At 45.2% G+C, this 13,198-nt stretch overlaps 1 protein-coding gene across 2 annotated transcripts in view; it reads right to left on the bottom strand.

The window, feature by feature from the left end:
- The window catches only part of MTCL3 (MTCL family member 3), a 107,530-nt gene that overhangs the window by 40,542 nt on the left and 53,790 nt on the right, over window positions 1-13,198 (bottom strand). The gene's annotated exons all lie outside the window — the stretch shown is intronic.

Below are 13,198 nucleotides of genomic sequence, written 5' to 3'. Positions count from 1 at the left end.
CTGATAAGTAAAATAGATCTCCTTTGAGTTCATCACTGATTCATGTTTTTATATGCGATACTAAAATAAATATTACCAATGCATCCTTTACTGTACACTGGAGAAGAGGTAAATGTATGGACAGTAATATAACCAAAGAATCCAACTCATTTGTACTCTCATGAGGCTCTTAAGAAAAGGAAATAAAAACTTTAAAGAAAAACACTACAGTGTACAAGACATTATTTTCCTCCCCCTGACAATGTGCCCAGCCCTTAAGCATATGTTAATAACAGATAGAATATTCTCTAAACCTTGGCGATTCCAATTGTGTTCGGTTTGATCTGAGCTCAGAATGAACATCTGCCAGTGATTCATCTGCTGGACTTTGATAACTGAATCACATTTCCTGAGCCAATGAAACTATGTTGCACTTATCACATTAGTCTATATTTCTTGACAGCTAAAATGTATGATTTAGCATTCAGTTACTTTAGTTCACTCTCCACTGTTATAGAATGTTTATTGCCTGTTTAAAGTGTAGACAAAACCTCTGTCCTCTTTTTTTTTTTTTTTTCAGAATTAGATATTTATTGAAATAGTATAACGCAATACAAAGGCATCTGGACAACATCTCAAGCATCCGTCTTGAGGAAGTCTCCGGTTGCTAGGAGACGAAACGCGTTGACGCCCACTTCTTTGAAGTTACTCTCAGACTACCATTCACCGCTATTACGAACAGCTCCCGCACACCGCTGTAAATACACCCGGCTATCTACGGCTGAACCCCGCGCCTTCTGTTACAAAGGTCCAGATCACCGAATAACATCACGTGTGAATGTGCAAGACCCCACCAAACAGCATCAGCATTAACCATCACAGGGACTTGCTGCTGTATACCGGGTGAGTCTGGGCTGACCTCCGCTGCGAGGACCGTACATCATTATACAATCAATAAGCCGCAGAGTGTAACAGCGGGCAGCATCGACGGGAGAGTGGGGACACATCTATCTCCCAGCGGGGCTGTTCTGTACATTATCATTGAGCAACAAGTATACCACGTGTAAAATTGCCAAACGGAACCTTTAGGAACCAACACGGGGGTAATTATACTTAAGCCAATGCTGTTTTAATGAGACTCTAATCACTGTGAATCTTCTGTGGGACATTCATTATAGTAACACACTGGGACGCCAGTGTAACTATATATAAATACCTAATAGGAGAGTAACGCTTTACACCTTGTTACTATGTGTTCAATTACACCGTTATTCTAGGAGAGTAACGTTTTACACCTTGGTACTATGTGTTTATAAACATCAAATTATACCGTTATATAAAGTGTAATTTTTAGTGCTGAATTACAAGTTTTTTAACTACATATTTACCATTAACTAGATTTTTTATACATAAAAGCTACTAAATTACTAATATTTGTATGTTGTGATAAATGTTACATGTTGACAATCTTAGATAAAAAATATCAATATATAAAGTCTCACTGAGTTATTTATTCTACATGACAGACCACACGTAATTAAATTTACAAGGTGTTTCTAAGCGCAGAGTTATTCTTCTTTGTTCCAACATCTCAAGCATAGCATGTAACACAAACTAAAACAATATTGACAATCCAGAAAATAATATCAACCCCCTCCCCCCCACCCCCATAATAATAATAATAATAATAATAATAATAATTAAATAATAATTAACAAAGGAAGGGGGAGGGAGAGGTCAAAGATACTGTGCCCATTTTTAAGAAAGCATTAGTAGCATATTCTCAAAACCTCTCAATATATTAGCGTACCATGGGCCTATCCTGTCTACATATTATAAACCCTACAGTACAAGTCAGTTTTTCAAATGTGCAAAATTGCACCTCATAGACTGATTTAAACTAATTGCCAATGAGGCTCTAGTACTTACTCCCATAGAACATTAATATATTGTACCAAACATTATTGCTTATCACTGCAGCCAACACTGAAATTGGAATACTTGGAAGTGGTTCAAAAAGGAACTCCTGTTTACATTCTAAAACTGGATACACACTAGACGACCGGCAATCTTGACAATGGTTGGGACGATTTTACCCTCGCATTGAACCAGGCAAGATAGCCGTTACACATTAGCCAGTGTAATGAACAATGGAACAATCCCTCATTCCGGCCTTCGTTACACTGTATGGCACCGCAAACGATACCTTCAGATTGACCTGCATGCATGGCCAATTTCAAGATGCAACGAATGACCCGTGGGAGTGTGCACTAGTGCGTACACACTAGACTATTTGAACGACTTGTCATTTTGGTTTGTCTGAAATCAGCAAATCGGACAAAATATCGTATAGTGTGTAACCATCTGAAGTCAACCAAGGGTCTTGTGAATTAGGACCCATGTTCTATCAACAACATCTGCCATTTTACATGAACTAAACCAAATTTAGTTTAGGAACCAGCAATATGGTAAGCCATAGAGTACAAGTTATTTTTTTTTTTTTTATAGATTGGAACTCTAGACGGAGGCAGTTTGTCTTAATTTATCTACCACTCTGCATACAGTGATGGAATCTCTCTTACTTTCAACATTGTAACTACTATAATATACATTTACTGGACTACCATGGTTAGGTAGACACACTGCGGTAAATTTACTAAGGTGGGAGTTCTTTCGAACTGGTGATGTTGCTCAAAGCAACCAATCAGATTCTACTTAACATTTATCTAGCTGCTTCTGGTAGATAATAGAATCTGATTGGTTGCTATGGACAACATCCCCAGTTCTAAAAAAAAACTCCCACCTTAGTAAATTTACCCCACTGAATGCATAATAGTAGCACCCATATGTTCAAGTCCTATGACAAAATATAAACTCAGGCTTTCCATTTTCTTTCTAAACATTATTACAGATGTTCTATATAAGTGTATTAAAATTTTAAGGACATTTGGAAAATTCTGTATCGAAGTTTAATCTTTTCGATAACTATGTAGTTCCTGCTGTGTGACAACATTTATTAATGGTTCTGTCTACAAAGAGAAGTACAGCCTGGTAGAACTGTATTATTTTGCATCTAAAATTAGTAACTCACCCCACCCCCGCACACATAACATAGTCTTAACACACATGTATGTCATTTATTAATGTGTTTAGACCTGTTTGTAATCAGCATCTCACAGTATCATCTTTTCTAATTTGATGCTGCTGCAAAACCATAGCATAAACAACATTAAATGCACCTCATATAATAATACATACAATGCTAGCAGCTCAGCTTTAATTTCATATATTTAATAGATGTCAATGAAAAAAATTAGTAGTGTCCAAAAACAAGACGAGAAAATAGAGATGAACGGCGGGATGTAATGGAGTCCGAGATCACCGGAGGTGCGGGATGCCGGTAGATCTCTGCCTTTTTTAAAGGGGCAGACACTTACAAAGCAAAACCAATTCTTGAAAGTGATTGCCGCTTTAAAAAAATGTCTGAGATCGGCCAGCATCTCGCACCTTCGGTTATCTCGGACTCCATTACATCCCACCAAAAATGTGTAAATCTCCCTCACCAGTAATCTGCAAACAATGTATCACATTTAAAAGAGCAATTCATACAGGTTGACACAATTAACACTATACTGTAAGTTCATGGGAAAGAAAAAATGATGCAAATGCTTATCAAGAATGAACTATTTACATAATAATATAGCGTCAGAATGTATATGGTAGCTTTATACATTACTAAAGAGTCACATGTGACTCTATTGTTGTAATATATGTGGGATATGGGCTTACATTCTGTATGTCTGTTATCATTAGTGTGCTTAGGAGAGGAACACAGGTTTCTGGACTCTCCAAAGTCAAAACAAAGTGTCCGAGAAGCAAATGATGCTCAAGGAAAACACTGCAGTACTGCTTTTGACCACCAGGTGTACACCCGACATAAATATATTGCACAATGGGGGTAATTCTGAGTTGATCGCAGCAGGATTTTTGTTAGCAGTTGGGCAAAACCATGTGCACTGCAGGGGAGGCAGATAATAAGAATTTACTTACCAATAATTCTATTTCTCGTAGTCCGTAGTGGATGCTGGGAACTCCGTAAGGACCATGGGGATAAGCGGCTCCGCAGGAGACTGGGCACATCTAAAGAAAGCTTTAGGACTATCTGGTGTGCACTGGCTCCTCCCCCTATGACCCTCCTCCAAGCCTCAGTTAGGATACTGTGCCCGGACGAGCGTACACAATAAGGAAGGATTTTGAATCCCAGGTAAGACTCATACCAGCCACACCAATCACACCGTATAACTTGTGATCTGAACCCAGTTAACAGCATGATAAAAGAGGAGCCTCTGAAAAGATGGCTCACAACAACAATAACCCGATTTTTGTAACAATAACTATGTACAAGTATTGCAGACAATCCGCACTTGGGATGGGCGCCCAGCATCCACTACGGACTACGAGAAATAGAATTATCGGTAAGTAAATTCTTATTTTCTCTGACGTCCTAGTGGATGCTGGGAACTCCGTAAGGACCATGGGGATTATACCAAAGCTCCCAAAACGGGCGGGAGAGTGCGGATGACTCTGCAGCACCGAATGAGAGAACTCCAGGTCCTCCTCAGCCAGGGTATCAAATTTGTAGAATTTAGCAAACGTGTTTGCCCCTGACCAAGTAGCTGCTCGGCAAAGTTGTAAAGCCGAGACCCCTCGGGCAGCCGCCCAAGATGAGCCCACTTTCCTTGTGGAATGGGCTTTTACAGATTTTGGTTGTGGCAGGCCTGCCACAGAATGTGCAAGCTGAATTGTATTACAAATCCAACGAGCAATAGTCTGCTTAAAAGCAGGAGCACCCAGCTTGTTTGGTGCATACATGATAAACAGCGAGTCAGATTTTCTGACTCCAGCCGTCCTGGAACATATATTTTCAGGGCCCTGACTACGTCCAGCAACTTGGAGTCCTCCAAGTCCCTAGCAGCCGCAGGTACCACAATAGGGTGGTTCACATGAAAACTGCTACCACCTTAGGAAGGAATTGGGAACGAGTCCTCAATTCCGCCTATCCATATAAAATACAGATAAGAGCTTTTGACAAAGCCGCCAATTCTGATACACGCCTGGCCGACGCCCAGGCTCACAGCATGAACACTTTCCACGTGAGGTATTATAGCTCCACGGATTTAAGTGGCTCAACTCAATGCGACTTCAGGAAATCCAACACTACGTTGAGATCCCACGGTGCCACTGACTATGCAGCACTCCCTTAACAAAAATCTGAACTTCAGGCAGTGAAGCCAGTTCTATTTTGGAAGAAAATTGATAGAGCCGAAATCAGGACCTTAATGGAACCCAATTTTAGGCCCATAGTCACCTCTGACTTGTAGGAAGTGCAGAAATTGACCTAGCTGAAATTCCTCCTTTTGGGGCCGTACTGGCCTCAAAGCACGCAACATATTTTCGCCATATGCGGTGATAATGGTTTGCGTTCACTTCTGTCCCAGCTTTAAATAGCGTAGGGATAACTTCCTCCGGAATGCCTTTTCCTTCAGGATCCGGCGTTCAACCGCCATGCCGTCAAATGCAGCCTGCGGTAAGTCTTGGAACAGACAGGACCCCTGCTTCAGCAGGTCCTGTCTGAGCGGCAGAGGCCATGGGTCCTCTGAGATCATTTCTTGGAGTTCTGGGTACCAAGCTCTTCTTGGCCCCCCGGAACAATGAGTATAATTCTTGTACCTCTCCTTCTTATTATTCTCATTACCCTGGGTATGAGAGGCAGAGAAGGGAACACATACACCGACTGGTACACCCACGGTGTTACCAGAGCGTCCACCGCTATCGCCTGAGGGTCCCTTGACCTGGCGCAATATCTTTGTAGCTTTTTGTTGAGGCGGGACGCCCTCCTGTCCACCTGTGGCCTTTCCCCACGGTGTACAATCATTTGGAAAACTTCTGGATGAAGTCCCCACTCTCCCGGGTGGAGGTTATATCTGCTGAGAAAGTCTGCTTCTCAGTTGCCCACTCCAGGAATGAACACTGCTGACAGTGCTAACACATGATTTTCCGCCCATCGGCGAATCTTGTGGCTTCTGTCATCGCCATCCTGCTTCTTGTGCCGCCCTGTCGGTTTACATGAGCGACCGCCGTGATGTTGTCTGACTGGATCAGCACCGGCCGGTGTTGAAGCAGGGGTCTAGCCTGACTTAGGGCATTGTAAATGGCCCATAGTTTCAGAACATTTATGTGTAGGGAAGTCTCCTGACTTTTCCATAGGCCTTGGAAGTTTCTTCCCTGTGTGACTGCCCCTGAGCACTCTGTAGTCACCACCACAGCGACACCCTGGTCCTTGGAGACAGGGTTATCCGCCGATGCATCTGAGGATGCGACCCGGACTACTTGTCCAACAGATCCCTTGCATGGGAATTGACGAATGGAAATTCTTCGTAAGAAGCTACCATCTTTTCCAAGGCTCGCGTGCATTGATGCACCGATACCTGTATTTGTATTAGGAGGTCTCCGTCTAGAGACGCCAACTCCTTGGACTTCTCCTCCAGGAGAAACCCATTTTAATCTGTTCTGTGTCCAGAACCATATCCAGGAACAGTAGACGCGTCGCAGGAACCAGCTGCGACTTTGGAATATTCAGAATCCAGCCGTGCTGTTGTAGCACTTCCCGAGATAGTGCTACTCCGACGAACAACTGCTCCCTGGACCTCGCCTTTATAAGGAGATCGTCCAAGTACTGAATAAGTACTTCGGCCATTACCTTGGTAAATACCCTCAGTGCCGGGGACAGACCAACGGCAACGTCTGGAATTGGTAATGACAATCCTGTACCACAATTTTGAGGTACACCTGGTGAAGAGGGTAAATAGGGACATGCAGGTAAGTATCCTTGATGTCCAGTGATACCCTGAAATTTTCCAGGCTTGCAATAATCGCCCTGAGCGATTCCATTTTGAACTTGAACCTTCGTATATAAGTGTTCAAAGATTTCAATTTTAGAATGGGTCTCACCGAACCGTCTGGTTTCGGTACCACAACATTTTGGAATAGTAACCCCGGCCTTGTTTAAGGAGGGGTACCTTGATTTCACCTGCTGGAAGTACAGCTTGTGAATTCCCGCCAGTACTACCTTTCCGAGGGCAGCAGGCAAGGCTGATGTGAAGGCAACGGCGAGGGGGAGTCTCGAACTCCAGCCTGTATCCCTGTGATACTACTTGCAGAACCTAGGGATCCACCTGTGGGCAAGCCCACTGGTCCCTGCAGTTCCCGAGACGCGCCCCCACCGCACCTGTCTCCACCTGTGGAGCCCCAGCGTCATGCGGTGGACTCAGAGGAAGCGAGGGAAGAGATTTGATCCTGGGAACTGGCTGACTGGTGCAGCTTTTTCCTTCTTCCCTTGTCTCTGTGTCGAAAGGAAGCGCCTTTGACCCGCTTGCTTTTCTGAAGCCGAAAGGACTGTACCTGAAAATACGGTGCTTTCTTAGGCTTTTGTGAGGAAACTTGAGGTAAAAAATTTTTATTCCCAGCTGTTGCTGTGGATACGAGGTCCCAGAGACCATCCCCAAACAATTCCTCACCCTTATAAGGCAGAATCTCATGTGCCTTTTAAATGCAGCATCACCTGTCCACTGCCAGGTTTCTAATACCTTCCTGGCAGAATGGACATTGCATTAATTCTGGATGCCAGCCGGCAAATATCCTTCTGTGCATCCTTTATATATATATGACAACGTCTTAAATATGCTCAATGTTAGCAAACATTATCCCTGTCTTAGCTATTATCTGACAGGGTATCAGACCACGCTGCAGCAGCACTATTTATGCTGAGGTAATAGCAGGCTTCAGTGTATAACCTGAGTGTGTAATTACAGACTTCAGGATCGCCTCCTGCTTTTTATCAGCAGGTTCCTTCAAGGTGACCGTATCCTAAGACGGTAGTGTCACCTTTTGACAAACGTGTGAGCGCCTCATCCACCCCAAGGGATATCTCCCCACGTGACCTATCCTCTGGCGGGAAAGGATATAATGCCAATAACATTTTAGCAATTATCAGTTGTTATCGGGGGAAAACCACGCATCATCACACACCTCATTTAATTTCTCAGATTCAGGAAAAATAAGAATTTACTTACCGATAATTCTATTTCTCGGAGTCCGTAGTGGATGCTGGGGTTCCTGAAAGGACCATGGGGAATAGCGGCTCCGCAGGAGACAGGGCACAAAAAAGTAAAGCTTTACTAGGTCAGGTGGTGTGCACTGGCTCCTCCCCCTATGACCCTCCTCCAGACTCCAGTTAGGTACTGTGCCCGGACGAGCATACACAATAAGGGAGGCATTTTGAATCCCGGGTAAGACTCATACCAGCCACACCAATCACACCGTACAACTTGTGATCTAAACCCAGTTAACAGTATGACAACAGAAAGGGCCTCTTAAAGATGGCTCCTTAACAATAACCCGAATTAGTTAACAATAACTATGTACAAGTATTGCAGATAATCCGCACTTGGGATGGGCGCCCAGCATCCACTACGGACTCCGAGAAATAGAATTATCGGTAAGTAAATTCTTATTTTCTCTATCGTCCTAAGTGGATGCTGGGGTTCCTGAAAGGACCATGGGGATTATACCAAAGCTCCCAAACGGGCGGGAGAGTGCGGATGACTCTGCAGCACCGAATGAGAGAACTCCAGGTCCTCCTTTGCCAGGGTATCAAATTTGTAAAATTTTACAAACGTGTTCTCCCCCGACCACGTAGCTGCTCGGCAGAGTTGTAATGCCGAGACCCCTCGGGCAGCCGCCCAAGATGAGCCCACCTTCCTTGTGGAGTGGGCTTTTACAGTTTTAGGCTGTGGCAGGCCTGCCACAGAATGTGCAAGTTGAATTGTGTTACAAATCCAACGAGCAATCGACTGCTTAGAAGCAGGTGCGCCCAACTTGTTGGGTGCATACAATATAAACAGCGAGTCAGATTTTCTGACTCCAGCCGTCCTTGCAATGTATATTTTTAAGGCTCTGACAACGTCCAACAACTTGGAGTCCTCCAAGTCGCTAGTGGCCGCAGGCACCACAATAGGTTGGTTCAGATGAAATGCTGATACCACTTTAGGGAGAAAATGCGGACGAGTCCGCAGTTCTGCCCTATCCGAATGGAAGATTAGATAAGGACTTTTATAAGATAAAGCCGCCAATTCAGATACTCTCCTGGCAGAGGCCAGGGCTAGTAACATAGTCACTTTCAATGTGAGATATTTCAAATCCACCTTTTTCAATGGTTCAAACCAATGGGATTTGAGGAAATCTAAAACTACATTTAGATCCCACGGTGCCACCGGAGGCACCACAGGAGGCTGTATATGCAGTACTCCCTTGACAAAAGTCTGGACCTCAGGGACAGAGGCCAATTCTTTTTGGAAGAATATTGACAGGGCCGAAATTTGAACCTTAATGGATCCCAATTTGAGACCCATAGATAATCCTGATTGCAGGAAATGTAGGAAACGACCCAGTTGGAATTCCTCCGTCGGAACCCTCCGATCCTCGCACCACGCTACATATTTTCGCCAAATGCGGTGATAATGTTTCACGGTGACTTCCTTCCGTGCCTTAATCAAGGTAGGAATGACTTCTTCTGGAATGCCTTTCCCTTTTAGGATCTGGCGTTCAACCGCCATGCCGTCAAACGCAGCCGCGGTAAGTCTTGAAAAAGACAGGGACCCTGCTGTAGCAGGTCCCTTCTCAGAGGTAGAGGCCACGGTTCGTCCGTGAGCATCTCTTGAAGTTCCGGATACCAAGTCCTTCTCGGCCAATCCGGAACCACTAGTATTGTTCTTACTCTTCTTTGCCGTATGATCTTCAATACCTTTGGTATGAGCGGCAGAGGAGGAAACACATACACTGACTGGTACACCCAAGGAGTTACCAGTGCGTCCACAGCTATTGCCTGTGGATCTCTTGACCTGGCGCAATATTTGTCCAGTTTCTTGTTGAGGCGAGACGCCATCATGTCTACAATTGGTCTTTCCCAACGGTCTATTAACATGTTGAAGACTTCTGGATGTAGACCCCACTCTCCCGGATGAAGATCGTGTCTGCTGAGGAAGTCTGCTTCCCAGTTGTCCACGCCCGGGATGAACACTGCTGACAGTGCTATCACGTGATTCTCCGCCCAGCGAAGAATCTTGGCAGCTTCTGCCATTGCACTCCTGCTTCTTGTGCCGCCCTGCCTGTTTACATGGGCGACCGCCGTGATGTTGTCCGACTGAATCAACACCGGCTTTCCTTGCAGGAGAAGTTCCGCCTGGCTTAGAGCATTGTAGATTGCTCTTAGTTCCAGAATGTTTATGTGAAGAGACTTTTCCAGACTCGTCCATACTCCCTGGAAGTTTCTTCCTTGTGTGACTGCTCCCCAGCCTCTCAGGCTGGCGTCCGTGGTCACCAGGATCCAATCCTGAATGCCGAATCTGCGGCCTTCTAATAGGTGAGCCTTCTGCAACCACCACAGAAGTGACACCCTTGTCTTTGGTGACAGGGTTATTCGCAGGTGCATCTGCAGATGCGACCCTGACCATTTGTCCAACAGATCCCTTTGGAATATTCTTGCATGGAATCTGCCGAATGGAATTGCTTCGTAAGAAGCCACCATTTTTCCCAGGACTCTTGTGCATTGATGTACTGACACTTTTCCTGGTTTTAGGAGGTTCCTGACCAGATCGGATAACTCCTTGGCTTTTTCCTCTGGAAGGAAAACCTTTTTCTGAACCGTGTCCAGAATCATTCCTAGGAACAGCAGACGAGTTGTCGGGATTAAATGGGATTTTGGAATATTCAGAATCCACCCGTGTTGTCTTAGCACCTCTTGAGATAGTGCTAAAGCTGTCTCCAGCTGTTCTCTGGACCTTGCCCTTATTAGGAGATCGTCCAAGTATGGGATAACTAATACGCCTTTTCTTCGAAGAAGAATCATCATCTCGGCCATTACCTTGGTAAAGACCCGAGGCGCCGTGGACAATCCGAACGGCAGCGTCTGAAACTGATAGTGACAGTTTTGAACAATGAACCTGAGGTACCCCTGGTGTGCGGGGTAAATCGGAACGTGTAGATACGCATCCTTGATGTCCAAGGATACCATAAAGTCCCCTTCTTCCAGGTTCGCTATCACTGCTCTGAGTGACTCCATCTTGAACTTGAACTTTTTTATGTAGAGGTTCAAGGACTTCAGATTTAGAATAGGCCTTACCGAGCCATCCGGCTTCGGTACCACAAATAGAGTGGAATAATACCCCTTTCCTTGTTGTAATAGGGGTACTTTGACTATCACCTGCTGAGCGTACAGCTTGTGAATGGCTTCCAACACCCTCTCCCTTTCGGAAGAGACGGTTGGTAAGGCAGACTTCAGGAAACGATGAGGAGGATCCGTCTCTAATTCCAACCTGTACCCCTGAGATATTATCTGCAGGATCCAGGGGTCTACCTGCGAGTGAGCCCACTGCGCGCTGTAATTTTTGAGACGGCCCCCCACTGTCCCCGAGTCCGCTTGAGAGGCCCCAGCGTCATGCTGAGGTTTTTGCAGGAGCCGGGGAGGGCTTCTGTTCCTGGGAAGGAGCTGCCTGTTGGTGTCTCTTCCCTCTTCCTCTGCCTCGTGGCAGGTACGACAAGCCCTTTGCTCTCTTATTTTTGTAGGAGCGAAAAGGCTGCGGTTGAAAGGTCGGTGCCTTTCTCTGTTGGGGAGTGACTTGAGGTAAAAAAGTGGATTTCCCGGCAGTAGCCGTGGCCACCAAGTCTGATAGACCAACTCCAAATAACTCCTCCCCTTTATACGGCAAAACCTCCATGTGACGTTTTGAATCCGCATCGCCTGTCCACTGTCGTGTCCATAAGGCTCTTCTGGCTGAAATGGACATAGCACTCACCCGAGATGCCAGTGTGCAAATATCCCTCTGTGCATCACGCATATAGATAAATGCATCCTTTATTTGTTCTAACGACAGTAAAACATTGTCCCTATCTAGGGTATCAATATTTTCAATCAGGGATTCTGACCAAACTACTCCAGCACTGCACATCCAGGCAGTTGCTATAGCTGGTCGTAGTATAACACCTGCATGTGTGTATATATTCTTTTGAATAACTTCCATCTTTCTATCTGATGGATCCTTAAGTGCGGCCGTCTCAGGAGAGGGTAACGCCACTTGTTTGGATAAGCGTGTGAGCGCCTTGTCCACCTTAGGGGGTGTTTCCCAGCGCGCCCTAACCTCTGGCGGGAAAGGGTATAATGCCAATAACTTTTTTGAAATTATCAACTTTTTATCAGGAGCAACCCACGCTTCATCACACACGTCATTTAATTCTTCTGATTCAGGAAAAACTGTTTGTAGTTTTTTCACACCATACATAATACCCTGTTTTACGGTATCTGTAGTATCAGCTAAATGTAACGTCTCCTTCATTGCCAAAATCATATAACGTGTGGCCCTACTGGAAAATACGTTTGAATTTCTACCGTCGGCACTGGAATCAGTGCCCGTGTCTGGGTCTGTGTCGACCGACTGAGGCAAAGGGCGTTTTACAGCCCCTGACGGTGTTTGAGGCGCCTGGACAGGCATTAATTGATTGTCCGGCCGCCTCATGTCCTCAACTGACTGTTTAAGGGAAGATAAACCATCACGTAATTCCACAAATAAAGGCATCCATTCTGGTGTCGACCCCCTGGGGGGTGACATCTGCATATTTGGCAATTGCTCCGCCTCCACACCAATATCGTCCTCATACATGTCGACACCACGTACCGACACACACCGCAAACTCACAGGGAATGCTCTAATGAAGACAGGACCCACTAGCCCTTTTGGGGAGACAGAGGGAGAGTCTGCCAGCACACACCACAAAGCGCTATATATACAAGGGATATCCTTATATTAAGTGCTCCCTTATAGCTGCTTTAATATATATATATATAGCCATTAATGTGCCCCCCCTCTCTGTTTTACCCTGTTTCTGTAGTGCAGTGCAGGGGAGAGACCTGGGAGCCGTTCTGACCAGCGGAGCTGTGACAGAAAATGGCGCCGTGTGCTGAGGAGATAGGCCCCGCCCCTTTTTCGGCGGGTTCTTCTCCCGCTATTTTTCCAGTCAGGCAGGGGTTAAATATCTCCATATAGCCCCTATGGGCTATATGTGAGGTATTTTTAGCCTTGTATAAGGTTTATATTTGCCTCTCAGA

The sequence above is a fragment of the Pseudophryne corroboree genome, chromosome 4 (genome assembly GCF_028390025.1).
Source record: "Pseudophryne corroboree isolate aPseCor3 chromosome 4, aPseCor3.hap2, whole genome shotgun sequence".
Classification (NCBI taxonomy): domain Eukaryota; kingdom Metazoa; phylum Chordata; class Amphibia; order Anura; family Myobatrachidae; genus Pseudophryne; species Pseudophryne corroboree.
This window is presented reverse-complemented; position numbering and strand designations above follow the sequence as displayed.